The sequence below is a fragment of the Oncorhynchus gorbuscha genome, unplaced genomic scaffold (assembly GCF_021184085.1).
Source record: "Oncorhynchus gorbuscha isolate QuinsamMale2020 ecotype Even-year unplaced genomic scaffold, OgorEven_v1.0 Un_scaffold_866, whole genome shotgun sequence".
In the NCBI taxonomy this organism is placed as follows: domain Eukaryota; kingdom Metazoa; phylum Chordata; class Actinopteri; order Salmoniformes; family Salmonidae; genus Oncorhynchus; species Oncorhynchus gorbuscha.
In genome coordinates, this window is record NW_025745850.1 from 256314 (window position 1) to 270834 (window position 14521).

At 47.6% G+C, this 14521-nt stretch overlaps 1 pseudogene; it reads left to right on the forward strand.

Annotated features, from left to right (window-relative positions):
* The window catches only part of LOC124020612, a 44245-nt pseudogene that overhangs the window by 11144 nt on the left and 18580 nt on the right, over positions 1–14521 (forward strand).

Genomic DNA, 14521 nt, shown 5'->3' on the forward strand with positions numbered 1-14521 from the left:
TAGGGCCATGTAATATTGTGTGGATGAAGGGTGGGTGGGTTTAGGGCCATGTAATATTGTGTGGATGAAGGGTGGGTGGGTTTAGGGCCATGTAATATTGTGTGGATGAAGGGTGGGTTTAGGGCCATGTAATATTGTGTGGATGAAGGGTGGGTGGGTTTAGGGCCATGTAATATTGTGTGGATGAAGGGTGGGTGGGTTTAGGGCCATGTAATATTGTGTGGATGAAGGGCGGGTGGGTTTAGGGCCATGTAATATTGTGTGGGTGGCGTGCGGGTGGGTTTAGGGCCATGTAATATTGTGTGGGTGGCGTGCGGGTGGGTTTAGGGCCATGTAATATTGTGTGGGTGGCGTGCGGGTGGGTTTAGGGCCATGTAATATTGTGTGGGTGCGGGTGGGTTTAGGGCCATGTATTGTGTGGGTGGCGTGCGGGTGGGTTTAGGGCCATGTAATATTGTGTGGGTGGCGTGCGGGTGGGTTTAGGGCCATGTAATATTGTGTGGGTGGCGTGCGGGTGGGTTTAGGGCCATGTAATATTGTGTGGGTGGCGTGCGGGTGGGTTTAGGGCCATGTAATATTGTGTGGGTGGCGTGCGGGTGGGTTTAGGGCCATGTAATATTGTGTGGGTGGCGTGCGGGTGGGTTTAGGGCCATGTAATATTGTGTGGGTGGCGTGCGGGTGGGTTTAGGGCCATGTAATATTGTGTGGGTGGCGTGCGGGTGGGTTTAGGGCCATGTAATATTGTGTGGGTGGCGTGCGGGTGGGTTTAGGGCCATGTAATATTGTGTGGGTGGCGTATAAGGTGGGTTTAGGGCCATGTAATATTGTGTGGGTGGCGTGCGGGTGGGTTTAGGGCCATGTAATATTGTGTGGGTGGCGTGCGGGTTGAATAAAGGGAAAACAATGCATCAAAAAATCCATAAATGTATAATTAGTTTGCATATCTATCGGCTACATTGAGTTTTATCTTTCCTTGTGTTCATCTGGCATTAGTGTATAAGCATCAGTTTTAGGGCCAAATACAGTGCAACAACATGAAGGTTTTATTTACAACTGCACCTACAAAGTGTAGGTGGATATGTGGTCCTTCTGTAGCTCAGTTGGTAGAGCATGGCGCTTGTAACGCCAGGGTAGTGGGTTCGATCCCCGGGACCACCCATACGTAGAATGTATGCACACATGACTGTAAGTCGCTTTGGATAAAAGCGTCTGCTAAATGGCATATATTATTATTATTATTATTATTATTTAAACCAACGGGTGGTTTACAGAGACAAACGGGACATTCTGTAGCCTGTTGCCGTCCACAAAAGACAAAACGGGACATTCTGTTGCCGTCCACAAAAGACAAAACGGGACATTCTGTTGCCGTCCACAAAAGACAAAACGGGACATTCTGTTGCCGTCCACAAAAGACAAAACGGGACATTCTGTTGCCGTCCACAAAAGACAAAACGGGACATTCTGTAGACATCAACATCAAAATAAAGAACAATAGTAGCAACCAAACGTCTACCAAATACAAACACATCAAGACTATAACAGACCCAGACTATAACAGACTATAACAGGCCCAGACTATAACAGACTGTAACAGACTGTAACAGGCCCAGACTATAACAGACTATAGCAGGCCCAGACTATAACAGACTATAACAGACTATAGCAGGCCCAGACTATAACAGACTATAGCAGGCCCAGACTATAACAGACTATAACAGACTATAGCAGGCCCAGACTATAACAGACTATAACAGACTATAGCAGGCCCAGACTATAGCAGGCCCAGACTATAACAGACTATAACAGACTATAACAGACTATAACAGACTATAACAGACTATAGCAGGCCCAGACTATAACAGACTATAGCAGGCCCAGACTATAACAGACTATAACAGACTATAACAGACTATAACAGACTATAACAGACTATAACAGACTATAGCAGACTATAGCAGACTATAACAGACTATAGCAGGCCCAGACTATAACAGACTGTAACAGGCCCAGACTATAACAGACTATAGCAGGCCCAGACTATAACAGACTGTAACAGGCCCAGACTATAACAGACTATAACAGACTATATCAGGCCCAGACTATAACAGACTATATCAGGCCCAGACTATAACAGACTATAACAGACTATAGCAGGCCCAGACTATAACAGACTATAGCAGGCCCAGACTATAACAGACTGTAACAGGCCCAGACTATAACAGACTATAGCAGGCCCAGACTATAACAGACTGTAACAGGCCCAGACTATAACAGACTATAACAGACTATATCAGGCCCAGACTATAACAGACTATATCAGGCCCAGACTATAACAGACTATAACAGACTATAGCAGGCCCAGACTATAACAGACTATAGCAGGCCCAGACTATAACAGACTATAACAGGCCCAGACTATAACAGACTATAACAGACTATAACAGACTATAACAGACTATAACAGACTATAACAGACTATAACAGACTATAGCAGGCCCAGACTATAACAGACTATAGCAGACTATAGCAGACTATAGCAGACTATAGCAGACTATAGCAGACTATAGCAGACTATAGCAGACTATAGCAGACTATAGCAGACTATAGCAGACTATAACAGACTATAGCAGGCCCAGACTATAACAGACTATAGCAGGCCCAGACTGTAACAGACTGTAACAGGCCCAGACTATAACAGACTATAGCAGGCCCAGACTATAACAGACTATAACAGAATATAGCAGGCCCAGACTATAACAGACTATAACAGACTATAGCAGGCCCAGACTATAGCAGGCCCAGACTATAACAGACTATAACAGACTATAACAGACTATAGCAGGCCCAGACTATAACAGACTATATCAGGCCCAGACTATAACAGACTATATCAGGCCCAGACTATAACAGACTATAACAGACTATAGCAGGCCCAGACTATAACAGACTATAGCAGGCCCAGACTATAACAGACTATAACAGGCCCAGACTATAACAGACTATAACAGACTATAACAGACTATAACAGACTATAACAGACTATAACAGACTATAGCAGGCCCAGACTATAGCAGACTATAGCAGACTATAGCAGACTATAGCAGACTATAGCAGACTATAGCAGACTATAGCAGACTATAGCAGACTATAACAGACTATAGCAGACTATAGCAGGCCCAGACTATAACAGACTATAGCAGGCCCAGACTGTAACAGACTGTAACAGGCCCAGACTATAACAGACTATAGCAGGCCCAGACTATAACAGACTATAACAGAATATAGCAGGCCCAGACTATAACAGACTATAACAGACTATAGCAGGCCCAGACTATAGCAGGCCCAGACTATAACAGACTATAACAGACTATAACAGACTATAGCAGGCCCAGACTATAACAGACTATATCAGGCCTAGACTACAACAGACTATAACAGGCCCAGACTATAACAGGCCCAGACTACAACAGACTATAGCAGGCCCAGACTATAGCAGGCCCAGACTATAGCAGGCCCAGACTATAACAGGCCCAGACTATAACAGACTATATCAGGCCTAGACTATAACAGACTATAACAGGCCCAGTCTGTAACAGGCCCAGACTGTAACAGGCCCAGACTGTAACAGGCCCAGACTGTAACAGGCCCAGACTGTAACAGACTATATCAGGCCTAGACTATAACAGACTGTAACAGGCCCAGACTGTAACAGGCCCAGACTGTAACAGGCCCAGTCTATAACAGGCCCAGACTATAACAGGCCCAGACTGTAACAGGCCCAGACTACAACAGACTATATCAGGCCCAGACTATAACAGACTATAACAGACTGTAACAGGCCCAGACTGTAACAGGCCCAGACTGTAACAGGCCCAGACTGTAACAGGCCCAGACTATAGCAGACTATAACAGACTATAACAGGCCCAGACTGTAACAGGCCCAGACTATAGCAGACTATAACAGGCCCAGACTGTAACAGGCCCAGACTATAGCAGACTATAACAGACTATAACAGGCCCAGACTGTAACAGGCCCAGACTATAGCAGACTATAACAGACTATAACAGGCCCAGACTGTAACAGGCCCAGACTATAGCAGACTATAACAGACTATATCAGGCCCAGACTATATCAGGCCTAGACTATAACAGACTGTAACAGGCCCAGACTGTAACAGGCCCAGACTGTAACAGGCCCAGACTGTAACAGGCCCAGACTATAACAGGCCCAGAAATGCAAATCCTTGTATTCTACTTGGTGAAAGGAGAATGGTGGTTCAACATGATGAAAGGGCAGTAGAGAGCTGCATCATCACAGTCTACTGTTCAACAGGCCTAAATATTCACTAAATACATCATCACAGTCTACTGTTCAACAGGCCTAAATATTCACTAAATACATCATCACAGTCTACTGTTCAACAGGCCTAAATATTCACTAAATACATCATCACAGTCTAGAGTTAGGGTCGGGTGGGGTTAGAGTTGGTGGGGTTAAGGTGGGGTTAGGTTTAGGTTAGAGTTAGGGTTGGGTGAGGTTAGGTTAGAGTTAGGGTCGGGTGAGGTTAGAGTTAGGGTCGGGTGAGGTTAGAGTTAGGGTCGGGTGAGGTTAGAGTTAGGGTCGGGTGAGGTTAGAATTAGGGTCGGGTGAGGTTAGAGTTAGGGTCGGGTGAGGTTAGGGTTAGGGTTGGGTTAGTTTAGAGTTAGGGTCGGGTGAGGTTAGAGTTAATGTCTGGTGTGGGCGGTTGTGGACGGAATTCATCTCCCAGTGTCTGGTGGAAAGCAGACTGAACCAGGTTATCCTCTTGGATTTTGCCTGTGCTTAGCTACATTACATTTATGGGTTTATCCTGAAAGATGACAAGCGTACTCATAACATGATGCAGCCACCACTATACTGAGTACCACTCTCCATATTTTAAAGCAATGTGTCTTTTTTGCAGTATTACTTTAGTGCCTTGTTTCAAACAGGATGCATGTTTTGTAATATTTGTATTCTGTACAGGCTTCCTTTTCACTCAATTAGGTTATTATTGTGGAGTAACTACGATGTTGTTGACCCATCCTCAGTTTTCTCCTAACACAGCCATTAACCTCTGTAACCGTTTTAAAGTCACCATTGGCCTCATGGTGAAATCCCTGAGCAGTTTCCTTCCTCTCCAGCAACTGAGTTAGAAAGGATGCCTGTATCTTTGTAGTGACACCATCCATATTGTAATTATTAACTTCACCATGCTGAAAGGAATATTTAATGTCTTATTTGTTTCACCCATCTACCAATAGGTGCTCTTCTTTGCGAGGCATTGGAAAACCTCCCTGGTCTTTGTGGTTGAATCTGTGTTTGAAATTCTTTGCTCGACTGAAGGGACCTTACAGATAATTGTATGAGTATGGGTACAGAGATGAGGTACACACTACGATTGCAACTTATGGGACTTGTTGGTGCACATTTTTACTCCAGTACTTATTTCGGCTTGCAATAACAAAGGGGTTGATTACTTGTTGACTCCAAACATTTCAGCTTTTCATGTTAAATTCATTAGTAAAAAGAATAATAAAAAATAAAAATCCACTTTGACATTATGTGGTATTGTGACAAACATGTAAATGTAGTCCATTTTAAATTCAGGCTGTAACACAACAGGATGTGGTAGGAAGTCGAGGGGTGTGAAGACTTTCTGAAGGCTCTGTAGTTTATTTAGGACCCTCACATGGTCTTCCTATACATTCATGCACCCCTGTCACTGTCTTTAACCACAGTCTAACAGTACATTATTTTAATGAGGTATTACCACAGTCTAACAGTACATTATTTTAATGAGGTATTTCAGCGAGACAGGGAGTGTGTGTGTGTGTGTGTGCGTGTGTGTGTGTGTATATGTGTGTGTGTGTAATGAGGTATTACAGCGAGACAGGGAGTGTGTGTGTGTGTGCATGTGTGTGTGTGTAATGAGGTATTACAGTGAGACAGAATGACCCCTGCTCTGTTTGACATTATTATACAAAGCCGTCTCTCTTATTCAGGTCAGATGAATGGAAATGGGGGGAGAAGTACTTTTTTGGTTTTCTGGCTTCTCTAAGGCTGTGTGTCCCAAATGGCGCCCTATAAAGTGCACTACATCTGACCAGGGCCCATAGGGTGCGATTTGGGACTCATCCACTCTGTTCTGTACGGCGTGGCGTGTGTGTATGTCAGAATGTGAGGGAAATAGGATATTCAATATTGTTCTAATGAACCACAGTCCTACTTTGGGACTGGAGTTCTGTTTATTTTGTTAGTCTGTGAGGAGCTTGTTTTTTTATATCTTTAGTTGTTTTGTTCTCTCTCCCCTCCTTGCTCTTCTCTCTCCCCTCCTCGCTCTTCTCTCTCTCCCCTCCTCGCTCTTCTCTCTCTCCCCTCCTCGCTCTTCTCTCTCTCCCCTCCTCGCTCTTCTCTCTCCTCTCCTCGCTCTTCTCTCTCCCCTCTCCTCGCTCTTCTCTCTCTCCCTCCCCCCTCCTCGCTCTTCTCTCTCTCCCCTCCTCGCTCTTCTCTCTCTCCCCTCCTCGCTCTTCTCTCTCTCCCCTCCTCGCTCTTCTCTCTCTCCCCTCCTCGCTCTTCTCTCTCTCCCCTCCTCGCTCTTCTCTCTCTCCCCTCCTCGCTCTTCTCTCTCCCCTCCTCGCTCTTCTCTCTCCCCTCCTCGCTCTTCTCTCTCCCCTCCTCGCTCTTCTCTCTCCCCTCCTCCCTCTTCTCTCTCCCCCTCCCTCCTCTCCCCCTCCCTCCTCTCTCTCTGTCTCTCTCTCTTCTCCACCCCTTTCCCCCTCCTCTCTGTTTCTCTCTCTCTCGCTCTCTCTCTCGCTCTCAATGTCTCTCGCTCGCTCTCCTCCCTCTCTTTCTCTCCCTCCTCCTCTCTCTCTTTCCCCCCTCCTCTCTCTCTCTCTCTCTCTTTCTCTGCGTCTAGGAGGTTGATGGGGATGCGTACATGTGAGTCTCGTTGTCTGTTCAGTGGCTCTAAGGGAGAGGTGTGTAATGTGGAGCCTCTCCTTACCGCCCCGGACCTGAAGGATCACCCCATCACACAGTACTCTCTCCTGGCCATGGCCTCTCTTACTAAGGTAAACCCTGTACCACGTTTACCCAACTGGCGACAATTATTTGACCCCCCTTGTTTTCTGGTCAAAAAAAACAACTTATTTTTATTAAAATATTTTATTGTTGAACAACAACAAAAAATCACCAGCAAATCAGTTCCAAATGATTTTAATTTTGGAAATATGTTCCCTAGTATTCCCACGCATAATAGAGAGAGGGATACACTGAGTGGTCAGTTTATTAGGTACACCCCCCTGTTCACCAAAATGGTTTGCTCCTACAGACAGTGAGTCATATGGCTTGCTATATAAAGCAGGCATCAAGGCACTGTTGGATTGAACGTTAGAATGGTCTAAACAACCGAAGCGACGTGGTGAGATCATCGGTTCCAGGATGTCAGAAACTGACTGGGCTTTTCACGCACGACAAACTCTAGTGTTTTTATTTATTTTATTTGATTTGATTTAACTAGGCAAGTCAGTTTAGAACAAATTCTTATTTTCAATGACGGCCGAGGAACAGTGGGTTAACTGCCTGTTCAGGGGCAGAACGGCAGATTTGTACCATGTCAGCTCGGGGATTCGAACTTGCAACCTTCCGGTTACTAGTCCAACGCTCTAACCACTAGGCTACCCTGCCGCCTCTACACTCTAACCACTAGGCTACCCTGCCGCCTCTACACTCTAACCACTATTCCTGCCAGGCGTTAGGGTCCCTATTCCTGCCAGGCGTTAGGGTCCCTATTCCTGCCACGCGTTAGGGTCCCTATTCCTGCCACGCGTTAGGGTCCCTATTCCTGCCACGCGTTAGGGTCCCTATTCCTGCCACGCGTTAGGCTGTTCTGGAGTTAAAGGGAGGGGGGGGGGGTCTGACCCAGTACTAGATGGGTTACCTAATAAACTGGTCACAGAGTGTACGTGATCGTATTAAAAATGTAAGCAAGGTTTGAATGATGATGTTTAAGTCATGTTATATCTGTTTGGGCTTCTTGCGGTCAATTTGCAGTCTACAAATGATCTGTAATTATGTTCTGGACCCCTGACCATCTGCTAAAGAATTAACAGCCCTGCAGCTGAATCCTACACACTACACCCTACACACTACACACTACACACTACACACTACACCCTACACCCTACACCCTACACTATACACTACACACTACACACTACACACTATACCCCACACCCTACACACTACACCCTACACCCTACACCCTACACCCTACACACTACACCCTACACCCTACACCCTACACCCTACACCCTACACACTACACCCTACACACTACACCCTACACCCTACACACTACACACTACACCTTACACACTACACCCTATTCACTACACCATACCCTACACACTATACCCTACACACTATACACTACACACTATATCCTACACACTACACCCTACACACTACATCCTATACACTACACACTACACCCTACACCCTACACACTACACACTACACCCTACACACTACACCCTACACCCTACACCCTACACACTACACACTACACCCTACACACTACACCCTACACACTACATCCTATACCCTATACCCTACACACTACACACTACACCCTACACACTACACCCTACACACTACACACTATACCCTACACACTATACCCTACACACTATACCCTACACATTACACACTACACCCTACACCCTACACCCTACACACTACACACTACACCCTACACACTACACCCTACACAATATACCCTACACAATATACCCTACACAATATACCCTACACACTATACCCTACACACTATACCCTACACACTTCACCCTACACACTATACACTACACACTACACCCTATACACTCCACACTACATTGACACTCTACAGTTAACATTGTTATTGTTATTTTTGTTCTATTCTTCAATTCCACTGACAATATTTGTCTGTTTTCAATCCAACACGAGCTTGTTCCTTTCAGATTCTAGTGATCGGACTGAAGCCTTCTCTCAAAGTGTGGATGACATTTCCCTATGGCAAGGTACCTCTTCTCTCATCTGGGTCTTTCCCCCTCTCCCTCACAACCCTCCCTCTCTCTCTCTCGTTATCCCCTCTTCTCCCTCACAACCCTCCCTCTCTCTCTCGTTATCCTTCTCTTCTCCCTCTCCCTCACAACCCTCCCTCTCTCTCTCGTTATCCTTCTCTGACCTCTCTTCTCCCTCACAACCCTCCCTCTCTCTCTCTCGTTATCCCCTCTTCTCCCTCACAACCCTCCCTCTCTCTCTCGTTATCCTTCTCTTCTCCCTCACAACCCTCCATCTCTCTCTCGTTATCCTTCCCTGACCTCTCTTCTCCCTCACAACCCTCCCTCTCTCTCTCGTTATCCTTCTCTTCTCCCTCTCCCTCACAACCCTCCATCTCTCTCTCGTTATCCTTCCCTGACCTCTCTTCTCCCTCACAACCCTCCCTCTCTCTCTCGTTATCCTTCTCTGACCTCTCTTCTCCCTCACAACCCTCCCTCTCTTCTCCCTCACAACCCTCCCTCTCTCTCTCGTTATCCTTCTCTTCTCCCTCTCCCTCACAACCCTCCCTCTCTCTCTCGTTATCCTTCTCTGACCTCTCTTCTCCCTCACAACCCTCCCTCTCTTCTCCCTCACAACCCTCCCTCTCTCTCTCGTTATCCTTCTCTGGCCTCTCTTCTCCCTCACAACCCTCCCTCTCTCTCTCGTTATCCTTCTCTTCTCCCTCTCCCTCACAACCCTCCTCTCACTCGTTATCCTTCTCTGACCTCTCTTCTCCCTCACAACCCTCCCTCTCTCTCTCGTTATCCTTCTCTGACCTCTCTTCTCCCTCACAACCCTCCCTCTCTCTCTCGTTATCCTTCTCTGACCTCTTCTCCCTCACAACCCTCCCTCTCTCTCTCGTTATCCTTCTCTGACCTCTCTTCTCCCTCACAACCCTCCCTCTCTCTCGTTATCCTTCTCTTCTCCCTCTCCCTCACAACCCTTCCTCTCTCTCTCGTTATCCTTCTCTTCTCCCTCTCCCTCACAACCCTTCCTCTCTCTCTCATTATCCTTCTCTTCTCCCTCTCCCTCACAACCCTCCCTCTCTCTCTCGTTATCCTTCTCTTCTCCCTCTCCCTCACAACCCTCCCTCTCTCTCGTTATCCTTCTCTGACCTCTCTTCTCCCTCACAACCCTCCCTCTCTCTCTCTCGTTATCCTTCTCTGACCTCTCTTCTCCCTCACAACTCTTCCTCTCTCTCTCGTTATCCTTCTCTGACCTCTCTTCTCCCTCACAACTCTTCCTCTCTCTCTCGTTATCCTTCTCTGACCTCTCTTCTCCCTCACAACTCTTCCTCTCTCTCTCGTTATCCTTCTCTGACCTCTCTTCTCCCTCACAACTCTTCCTCTCTCTCGTTATCCTTCTCTGACCTCTCTTCTCCCTCAACTCTTCCTCTCTCTCTCGTTATCCTTCTCTGACCTCTCTTCTCCCTCACAACTCTTCCTCTCTCTCTCGTTATCCTTCTCTGACCTCTCTTCTCCCTCACAACTCTTCCTCTCTCTCGTTATCCTTCTCTGACCTCTCTTTCTCCCTCACAACTCTTCCTCTCTCTCTCGTTATCCTTCTCTGACCTCTCTTCTCCCTCAACTCTTCCTCTCGCTCTCGTTATCCTTCTCTGACCACTCTTCTCCCTCACAACTCCTCCTCTCTCTCTCGTTATCCTTCTCTGACCTCTCTTCTCCCTCAACCCTCCCTCTCTCTCTCGTTATCCTTCTCTGACCTCTCTTCTCCCTCACAACTCTTCCTCTCTCTCTCTCTCGTTATCCTTCTCTGACCTCTCTTCTCCCTCACAACTCTTCCTCTCTCTCTCGTTATCCTTCTCTGACCTCTCTTCTCCCTCAACCCTCCCTCTCTCTCTCGTTATCCTTCTCTGACCTCTCTTCTCCCTCACAACTCTTCCTCTCTCTCTCGTTATCCTTCTCTGACCTCTCTTCTCCCTCACAACTCTTCCTCTCTCTCTCGTTATCCTTCTCTGACCTCTCTTCTCCCTCACAACTCTTCCCCTCTCTCTCGTTATCCTTCTCTGACCTCTCTTCTCCCTCTCCCGCTCTCCTTCCTCTCTCTAGTTATCCTTCTCTGACCTCTTCTCCCTCTCCCGCTCTCCTTCCTCTCTCTAGTTATCCTTCTCTGACCTCTTCTCCCTCACAACTCTTCCCCTCTCTCTCGTTATCCTTCTCTGACCTCTCTTCTCCCTCTCCCGCTCTCCTTCCTCTCTCTAGTTATCCTTCTCTGACCTCTTCTCCCTCACAACTCTTCCCCTCTCTCTCGTTATCCTTCTCTGACCTCTTCTCCCTCACAACTCTTCCCCTCTCTCTCGTTATCCTTCTCTGACCTCTCTTCTCCCTCTCCCGCTCTCCTTCCTCTCTCTAGGTATCCTTCTCTGACCTCTCTTCTCCCTCTCCCGCTCTCCTTCCCACCCTCTCTGTGACCTCTTCCCTGTCTCTTGCTCTAATGGGCTTTTGCCTCACTATAGAACGGCGCTAAAGACCCATAATGTTTTTATAAACTCATCTCTAAGCCTTTATTGAATGTCACAATCATAACATGTCTAGCTACTGCTAGGAACGGAACAGGAGATTGGAGGCTGGGGGGGGGGGGGGGGGGGGGGCTATAGACGCTGCCTGGCTAGGAACAGAGCAGGAGATTGGAGGCTGGGGGGGCACTATAGACGCTGCCTGGCTAGGGACATAACAGGAGATTGGAGGCTTGGGGGGGCACAATAGGCGCTGCCTGGCTAGGAACAGAGCAGGAGAAAGGCCCTGTAATTTCTATTCATTGTTTAAAGATTCAGCTATTTGCTGAACTGATTAAAGTACATCAGTCTTCATCATACACTGTGGTAGTGCCAGTAATAAGGTTTTGTTCACATACAGCAGGCAGAGAGAATATAAAGGACGCTGATTTTGTAAAGGCTGGAGGACATTGTTGGAGAACCCTTTTGTTCCAACAAACCCCTGGGCATTTGTTTAGGTTCTTCGTATGAGGGTTATTCACCTCATCCTCCACCAGTCTGTAGCACCCACCTCGCTGATACACTCTACACCCTGGCAACCGTTTTATACACCACAGTAGTCACCGTGGATTGGCTGTCGTATTGAACGGCTAGAAATGGCACCCTGGTCTACAGTAGTGCACTATATAGGGAATAGGGTGCCATTTGGGACACTGATGAATAAGACCTGTCTATTGTTGTTGATGTTGCAGACGGACCCAACCAGTGTTCCCCAGCTGGCCTGGCAGTTTGTCCCCGTTCAGAAGGTGGTCAACCCCGTCCTGGCATTCTGCAGAGGAGACACCGTACACTTCCTGCTGGTAACACCTCACTTCCTGTTTACTTCCTGGTTACCATTATTCCATGTTTAGTAAACAATAACAATAGATTTTTTTTGTTGTTGTTGTAAACCTTACTGTCCTGTTGACTGACTGACTGTTTGTGTCCAGGTGAAGAAGGATGAGACCGGAACCATCCATGTCATCAAGCAAAGACATCTGCAGCTGAACTGTGACATCATCAGTCTGAATGTAAGTGCCACATGATGTCACTTCAGGATCCGTCTTTCTTTACAGGCCACATCTCTTCTTTTTTTTAAACCTCTGCTCTTCTCCGTTCCTTCCTCGTATATCCTTACTGAATGGGCGTGTTTGACGTCGCAGCTGATTTGACATTTTTAGTCAAGACTGACTGATCTACAAAGAACCTTGCATTATAAATAACTACTCAGTATTATATGTCAAGACAGTCACAATTTACTCATGATACGTCACAGTTTTGAACACAGCCAAGGTCTCTCTCTGTCGCCTTGTTCTGTCGCGCTTTCTGGCTCTGCCTCTCTGTTATTATCCTCTCCTTCACCCCCTGCCTCTCTGTTATTATCCCTCTCCTTCACCCCCTGCCTCTCTGTTATTATCCCTCTCCTTCACCCCCTGCCTCTCTGTTATTATCCCTCTCCTTCACCCCCTGCCTCTCTGTTATTATCCCTCTCCTTCACCCCTGCCTCTCTGTTATTATCCCTCTCCTTCACCCCCTGCCTCTCTGTTATTATCCCCTCCTTCACCCCCTGCCTCTCTGTTATTATCCCTCTCCTTCACCCCCTGCCTCTCTGTTATTATCCCTCTCCTTCACCCCCTGCCTCTCTGTTATTATTCCTCTCCTTCACCCCCTGCCTCTCTGTTATTATCCCTCTCCTTCACCCCCTGCCTCTCTGTTATTATACCTCTCCTTCACCCCCTGCCTCTCTGTTATTAATACCTCTCCTTCACCCCCTGCCTCTCCGTTATTATCCCTCTCCTTCACCCCCTGCCTCTCCGTTATTATCCCTCTCCTTCACCCCCTGCCTCTCTGTTATTATCCCTCTCCTTCACCCCCTGCCTCTCTGTTATTATTCCTCTCCTTCACCCCCTGCCTCTCTGTTATTATCCCTCTCCTTCACCCCCTGCCTCTCTGTTATTATCCCTCTCCTTCACCCCCTGCCTCTCTGTTATTATCCCTCTCCTTCACCCCCCGCCTCTGTTATTATCCCTCTCCTTCACCCCCTGCCTCTCTGTTATTATCCCTCTCCTTCACCCCCTGCCTCTCTGTTATTATCCCTCTCCTTCACCCCCTGCCTCTCTGTTATTATCCCTCTCCTTCACCCCCTGCCTCTCTGTTATTATTCCTCTCCTTCACCCCCTGCCTCTCTGTTATTATCCCCATCCTTCACCCCCTGCCTCTGTTATTATCCCTCTCCTTCACCCCCTGCCTCTGTTATTATCCCTCTCCTTCACCCCCTGCCTCTCTGTTATTATCCCTCTCCTTCACCCCCTGCCTCTCTGTTATTATCCATCTCCTTCACCCCCTGCCTCCCTTTGTCTCTCTCTCTCTCTGTGTCTCTCTTGCTCTTTCACACCCACTCACCTATTGTGTTTCCCCTCCCCCTCCACAGTGGATCAACAGTCGTACCCTGGTGGTGATGGACAGTGGGGAGAAGCTGCGTGTGGTGGACCGACCCAGTCAGGAGGAGCTGGAGAGCTTGGACGTGGCTGAGGTGCAGCTGGTCTACAACAGCAGCCATTTTAAATCGCTGGCAACGGGGAAACGTCAGCCAGGCACTGGTGAGGGTCAGGGGTCAGGGTCAGAGGTGACGGTAGAGAAGTTGCGGTGGGTAGGATCGATAGTTAGGGTTGAGAAGTAATGGTAGGGAAGTGGTAGGGGTGATAGGGCATGGAAAAGGGGTCATAGGTCAGTAGCTGTAGAGGGGAAGGCTTCACCTGGCATTGGCAAATGTCACAGGTGAGGGGTTAGAGGTCAGTGGTAGTAGAGGGTGTCAGGTAAGTTTTATGGGTCAAAGGTTAAGGGTTAGGGAGCAGGGTCAGACAGTACAGGACTAGGCTGGCTAGTGGGAAAGGTTGCACAAGATAATTTATCCCCTGAAG